Raw genomic sequence first — 7,664 nt, 5'->3', positions numbered from 1 at the left:
GGCGCAGAAGGGGAAGACCCTTTATGAGGTGGATTGATTCAGTGACTGGGGTAATTGGGATGGGTGTATCAGAGGCAGTGAGATTGGCACAGGATAGAGTGGAGTTTAGGGCTGTTGTGCACAGGGTTGCTATGAGTCAGCGACTCGATGGCACATAACAACAACAACAACTATCTGCTTCCACCCTTCCCCACCTTGAGTTCCCATACATGTTTTAATAGTTATCCTTCTAGTTTTACATTAATGGTCTTATGCAGTATTTGTGCATATGAGACTGCCTTTAGTTCACTTAACATAGTGCTCTTCAGCCTCTCCCAAGTTAAATAGTATTTCTCAAAATCATTGCTCTTGAGTGCTGTGTAGTATTCCTTTGTGTGAATGTACCGCAATTTCTCACTCCTTTTGGTTGTATTTGGACATTTAGGCTATTTCTATGTTCTTGCAATGGTGAATAATACTGCTATGAGCATTGGTGTACTAATCTCCATTTGTGTCTCAGTTATAATTTCCTTGGGGTATATTCCTAATAGTGGAATAGCTGGGTCATACATCGTTTTATGTTCAACTTTTTCAGGAAGTGCCAAACTGCCTTTCAGAGTGGTTGCACCATTTTATAGTCCCACCAACAGTGTATGAGAGTTCCTACCAGAGAAAAATGTTCAGGTGCCCAACAGACACAGGAAGAAATGCTCAAAAATCACTGGCAATAAGAGAGAGAAATCAAAACCACAATAAAACACTATCTCAACCCAGTAGCAGTGGCAAGTGGCAAAGTTTAGTAGGGCAGCAAGCAGTAAACGTAGGAATTAGTTTTGAACTTTGAATGTTGATAGGAACAGTTTCTACTAACAGTGGAGTTAGTAGAAGTCAGACCTCATTGTCTTCATGTTGCCTACATATTTATTACAGTGAGATTTAGGTTATAGTCCAAGACAACTTTTGATGATAGTCCAAATCAGAAGTCCAGGGTTATGCTTAAAAATCTTGTTATAATTTTAGTGAAATTTTGACTACTTAGTCTTTAAGGCTGCAGTTAGAAGAAGTTTGATTGGGTAATTTCTCAGGTTCATTCTAACTAAGAGCGCCTTCAAAGCAGTCCATCTAAAATTGCAGATCATGCTAGCTAAAAATAAAATTCTCAAATGTATGTTTTTTTCTAAGCCAACAGGCTCAATAAATATAAGTGTGGCAGGCTCTGTATGCTTGCATGTTAATTGATGTTTCCTCCAAAATATGTTTGACAGGAAGGAAAAAAAAATCCTAAAGTGGTTATGATCAGCAGAACTTTGGATCTTAGTTACATAGTCACTATCAGAACAACAAATCATGCTAGTTTTCCTAAAACTGAGGAGTTTCCTGAGATATGGGGCTTTCAGTACTCAAACTGGAAAGAACTGGCCATCATAATGATCGCTTGTTGTTATTGTTAGGTGCTATTGACTCAAGAACAATTCATAGCAACCCAATGAACAACAGATCTAAACATTGTCCTGTCCTGTGCTAACTTCACAATCTCGACACAATTGAGTCCATTGCTGCAATCACTATGTCAATCCATCTATGGTTTTCAGAATCCTGCTATTTCAGAAGTTGATGGCCAATCCTTTTTTTAGTCCATATTTATCTTGGAGCTCCACTAAAACCTAACCAGCATGGGTGACCCCTCTGGCATTTGACACAGGCGGCAGAGCCTTTAGCATCACAACACCAACAAGTTACCTCAATTAGTACAGCACTTGATGGACAAGTGCTGTACTACTCATAACCACGATAAAGTAGCAAATACTGATACTCAAGTGACAAAGCAATTAGCAATATACAGTTCATTCTCCCAGTACAACAAACTTCCAGGTAAGTCTCACAGTTTAAAAGGCTCCAAGGCTAAATCCCAGAAACCAACTCTAGGGACAGTTTTCTTTCTGTGGCAGTTCTTGAGGAAGGTCTTTGCCTTTGAGCTTCTGCTCCTGTCTTCCAGTGATTTAGTGAGTGTCTCTGCCCTTCCATTTGAGACATTTAACTGACATAGCAGGATAATATTACATGTGAGAGCAATGTCTCCTCTGGATCTTGTATGCTGGTGTTCTTTACTTGGCTTGAGGGCCACAGACCCTCAGAGGGCCTGAAACAGAGATGGGTAGAAGATCCTTTCTTGCTTGTAATCCCAGGAGCTGTCAGCAATGCCTGAAGAAATTTGAAGGGCTGGAGATTTTACTTAAGCAAGCGTCTGAGGTATTTACTCTAGACCTAATAAACTTTCTAAGAAAGAAGCTTAAAAAATGAGACATGTATTTCTAAATCATCTAGATTAATACAGGAAAGAATCTGTTTCCATAACAATTCCGCATGTTTCCTTAAATTCAAACTGAACCTCTATTTCAAATTTATTATCTACCAGATATTTATGTAGTGGAGTCTCCCGATGGTACAAAAGATTAACTTATTAACTTGCTCAGCTGCTAACTGAAACCTTGCTTGGGGTGTAAGCCCATCCAAAGGTGCCTTGGAAGAAAGGCTTGGTAATCTACTTCTAAAAAATCAGCCATGATAATTGTGTGGAGCATAGTGCTACTCTGGCCACACATATGGAGTTGTCATGAGGTAGAATTGCTTGCTTACAATTGGTATTTATATGTTACCTGTTCTGTGAGAGTTTATACTGTAGATGACCAGACAAGAGTAGCATACACACACAAAATAGTAATGAAGGGTACCATGGACTGCTAGGAAAACGGACAGATTCATCCTGGTAGGGTTAAACCAGGCGGCTCCTTGGAGGCAAGGATTCTGAGGCTTTGTCTAACATACTTTGGACATGTTGTAAGGAGGGACAGGTCCTTGGAGAGGGACATCATGCTTGGTAGGGTGAAGGGACAGCGCAGGAGGGGAAGGCCCTCTATGAGGTAGATTGATTCAGTGACTGGGGTAATTGGGATGGGTGTATCAGAGATAGTGCGATTGGCACAGGACAGAGCAGAGTTTAGGGCTGTTGCACATAGGGGTCACTGTGAGTCACAAGCGACTCGATGACACATAACAACAACAATAACAATTCAGTGTTAAATTGGGTGAAACTGTCTTCAAATACAATAGGAATTCTTAGGAAAAGGATCCATGTGGAATGTAGATATTGCAAAGTTTTAAAAATTAAATGGAACTGGATTTGTATTTTTTTATCTCTAGTCCTGCTTCCTTTCTTACAATACATTTGGTACTTTTTTATGTGCTCATGAAACATGAAAGTGCCTTAGAATATGTCTTTCAAGCTTATCCATAAAAGGCATGTTTAGTTTTAAAATTAAGTTGGTTTAAGAACTATCATTATCTATTTATTTAAGACATTAACATTTACTTATTCTTACATTGATAGTTGCCGAGGATACAAAATTTACAAAAATCAAAATACAGACTCACTCCATAGTTTCTGCTTTTAATGTATTTACTCTTTAGCAAGGTGATTAATATGTAATCAAATATTCTCAGTAAATGAGGAGGCCAGAAATAGAAGTATTCATATGAGTGAATTAAAGAACTAGAAGGTTCCCAAAACAGCTATATGTGATAGAAGAAATTGAGGTTTAAAGAATAACTTTACATTTTCTGTATTTAATATCAAATCAGACAACCAATTAAAGTAACTTTGCAGGAAAATGGTCACCTAGTGAGACCAAAAAATGCAACTTCGCTTCATATTTTAAAATTCTAATGGTTTGGTTCTCAATTTGTAATATGTTCTTGTTTACCATAAGGCATACGCTACTGCTTACCATAGGACATACTCAAGTAAAGCAAATATATAGGATATACACTTGGCTATCTCAAGTTTGCTCCAGAAATCTGAACTTTGAAATTTCCTTGCTTTGTGGAGTTTGAGGTATTCCAATGGAAGTAGGTACCAAGCTCTAACATTTCAGTACTAGGTTAAACTATACAGAGAAATCTGATAGTAACTTGTTTTCATGAATTATGGTCGCTATTGTTACCAAGTAGGAGTGTCATCAACTTCCGAAACAACATGCCTCTGGAAACCCTATGTATTTTGATAAATGTTGATAGTTACAGAAGTAAATTCATGGACTTGTATGCCTGCTGGATGTACACAAAACATAGTATATTTTCTTAGGAAAAAAAGACATATGACAGTATGAAATACTGAACATAGAATTAACTAGCCTTATAAATTAAAAATATCATAGAACAGACAGTTGAGAATGGTGAATAGAGAATGTTCTGGATACCTTTATTGTTGTTAGGTGTTATCAGGTTGACTTCAACTCTTGGCGATCCTAAGAACAAAGAATCTGAACCTTGCTCTATCCTGTAACATCCTCATCTTCTCTGATGTACTTCAACCTATTGCTACAGTCACTATGCCAATCTATCTTGTTGAATGCCTTTCTCTCTTTTATATACCCTCCATTTTCCCAAGTATATTGTCTTTTTTCCAAGGACTGGCCTCTCTTAGCAACATGCTCAAAGTATGAGGTGATATTTCACCATCCTTGCCTCTAAGACACATCCTAGTTGCACTTTTCCCGAGATATATTTGTATGTTCTTTTGACAGTCCATAGTATACCCACTACTCTTCTCCTGCACGACAACTCAAAGACACTGATTCTTTTTCTTTCAGCCTTAAGATATTTCCCAACATTCAGATGCTTAAGAGGTAATGAAAAAGATCATAACTTATATTAAGAGCACCTTAGTCTTTAGGTTGATATCATTGCTATTTAGTACTTTGGAGAAGTGCTTGACAACAGATTTTCTAAAAATACCATGTCTTCTGATAGCTTGATTGATAGTACCAAGAATAATGATTGTGTATCCAAATAGATGAAATAATTGACATTATCAATCTTTTCTCCCTCTCTCATTCCTTAGTGGCTAGGTGATAAAGAGATTTATTTTCTTAATGTTGAGATATAATCTATATTGAAGACTAATAATTGATCAGCAAGTATTTTAAGTCCTCATCACTTTAATCAAGCAAGGTTGTGTTAACTATATAGTGTAGGTTGTTAATAAGTCCTTCTCCAATCATGATGGTACATTCTTCTTTATTATAGTTCAGCGTCTTGAATTATTTTCTCAGTGTATAGATTGAATAGGTATTGAAAAGGATACAACCCTTATACATACATTTCTTTTTTTGAGGGTGTATGTCTTTTTTTTTCTATACTAGTTTATTTACAAAATTTTAATAAAGCATGTGCGTTCCTTTGCTATGTGCAGATGAGAAATTCTTGTTCTTTGTATGGGTTTTACTTAGCACAATTAAGTGTTCTGGGATTCCTATTCTTCTCAATGTTAGCCATAGTTTGTTGTGATCACACAGTCAAATGCCTTTGTGTTGTCAATAAATTCCAAACAGACATGCTTCTGTTACTCTCTGCTTTAAGCCAAGATTCATCCAACATCTGCAACGATATTCCTGATGCCACGGCCTCTTCTAAATCTAGCTTGAATTTTTGACAGTTCTCTGTCAGTGTTCTTATCTAGGCATTGTTTTCTATATCTTCCGTAAGATTTTGCTTGTATGTGATAGTAATGATATTGTTTGATAATATCCACATTCTGTCAAGTCACCTTTATTGGTAATGAAAGAAAATATGGATCTCTTCCAATCAGTTGGACAGGTATCTATTTTCCAGATTTCTTGGGCACAGCTAGCACGTCTAGGTTTGGTCTGTTTATTGAAACATATCAGTTGGTCTGTAACCAATATCTTCAGTGCAGCTTGAACTTCTTCCTTCATTACCATTGACTCTTGATCATATGCTACTTCCTGAAATGGTTTTGTGTAAGCCAATTACTTTTGGTACAGTGACTCTGTATTACTTGCATCTTCTTTGTTGCTTCCTGAATCATCCAAAATTTTGTCCATAGCATCCTTAGAACTGCGACTTTTGTCTTGAATTTGTTTTTCAGTTGTTTGAGATTGTGAAAAGCTGACAAAGTTCTTCCTTTTTTATTTGGTAACTCCTGCTCTTTGTTCATTTCAGTGTAATAATTTCCTTTGTCTTCTTTGTCATATTCTATTCATCTCTTTTACTGTGACATTACCTCTCTTTGTTTTGGCTTCTATTTTTCTTCTTTTTCTACTAGTTTCTTGCTAAAATTCAAATACACATTTGAACAAATTATTTCATATTTCCTTCAACCCCCATCCATCAAATTGTACAACCCAGTGATTAATCACCCCTTCCCTCTGCACATTTACATCCCTCTGCTTCCAGACTCCCCCACCCCTCCTGGATCCTTGAACTCATTCTACCATCATGGTTTTATACAATATTTGTCCTTGTGGGACTGAGTTAGGTCACTCATAATGCTTCCCAGTCCCTCCCAAGTTAGGTAATAATTTACAAAGTTATTGTTCTTGTGTGCTGCATAGTATTCCATTGCGTGAATGTACCATAATTTCTCAATCCATTCATTTGTGGCTGGACATTTGGGCTGTTTCCATCTTCTTGCAATGATGAATAGTGCTGCTATGAACATTGGTGTACACATCTCAGTTTCTGCCTCAGTTCTTATATTCTCAGGGTATATTCCAAGTAGTGGAATAGCTGGGTCATATGGAATTTCTATGTTCAGCTTTTTGAGGAAGCTCAAAACTGATTTTAAACTGAAGTGTCTTTTGTCCACTTATTCAAATTTTATACAATTACAGAACTAGAAAAATCTAAACTTGGGTTTCGTGGGTCTATCATCTAAGTTATCTCTCTCAGAATGAGGCTAATGGTGTATGCCAACTAGGAAGGGAGATCATGAATCAGCTTAGAGTATAATGGACTAGAGTAAACTAACATGTATGTCCTCAGATCATTATAAAGTACAATTCAACTAAGTGTCAATAAGTATTTCCCAACAGAAAACTCCAAAGACTCAACCAAAAACAAACAAACAGAAAAACACCCACAACTGTTAAAACTAGTGGACCAGTTCATTAGGGTGGCAGGATACAAGATCAATACACAAAAGTTAGTGGGATTCTTCTACAGTAACAAATAAAACTCAAAGAAGGAAGCCAAGAAAGCCATACCATTTACATTGTTGTTGTTGTTGTTGTTAGATGCTGTTGAGTCATAGACTACTCATAGTGACCCTATGAATGAAAAGCCTGAGCATTGTTCATAGGGTTTCCAGAGGCAAACCATTTTGGAAGTGGATGTCACTCCTGCTTTCAGGCTTATTTTAATTGGGAATCTCCAGAAAACACTGTCCACCATGGGTAACCATTGTCACATTTGGCACATAGTGTCACAGTGCTCAGCATTGCAGCAACCATGAGTTACCTCTATACAGTAATGCACAGACCAGTACTATACCACCTAGAAGAATGTCTGATAGAAAAACAATTTGAACTAGGCCTGAGGGCCACAGATTAAAATAACACACCATGGGCTTGGTAGCATAACTCGAGGTCCTCACTCCTGGGGGGAGGAGCAGTCCTGCACATCAAACACAAACCCAAAAAAGCACTGGACCCCAAAAACTTGCCATTACTTGGTGCACACACGTGGACCACCATGCTCAGATGGCAAGAAGTCACAGAAGTCACAATTTATGCCAACCATAAATTGAGATACTTGGAAATGAATCTAACTAGAGACAGAAAAGAACTGTACAAATAAAACTACAAAACATTCCTGCAAGAAACAAT

Source organism: Elephantulus edwardii, unplaced genomic scaffold (genome assembly GCF_000299155.1).
Source record: "Elephantulus edwardii isolate Elephantulus edwardi_28Jun2011 unplaced genomic scaffold, EleEdw1.0 scaffold00056, whole genome shotgun sequence".
Classification (NCBI taxonomy): Eukaryota; Metazoa; Chordata; class Mammalia; order Macroscelidea; family Macroscelididae; genus Elephantulus; species Elephantulus edwardii.
The sequence above is the reverse complement of the archived record's forward strand: the minus strand, read 5'-3'. Positions refer to the sequence as shown.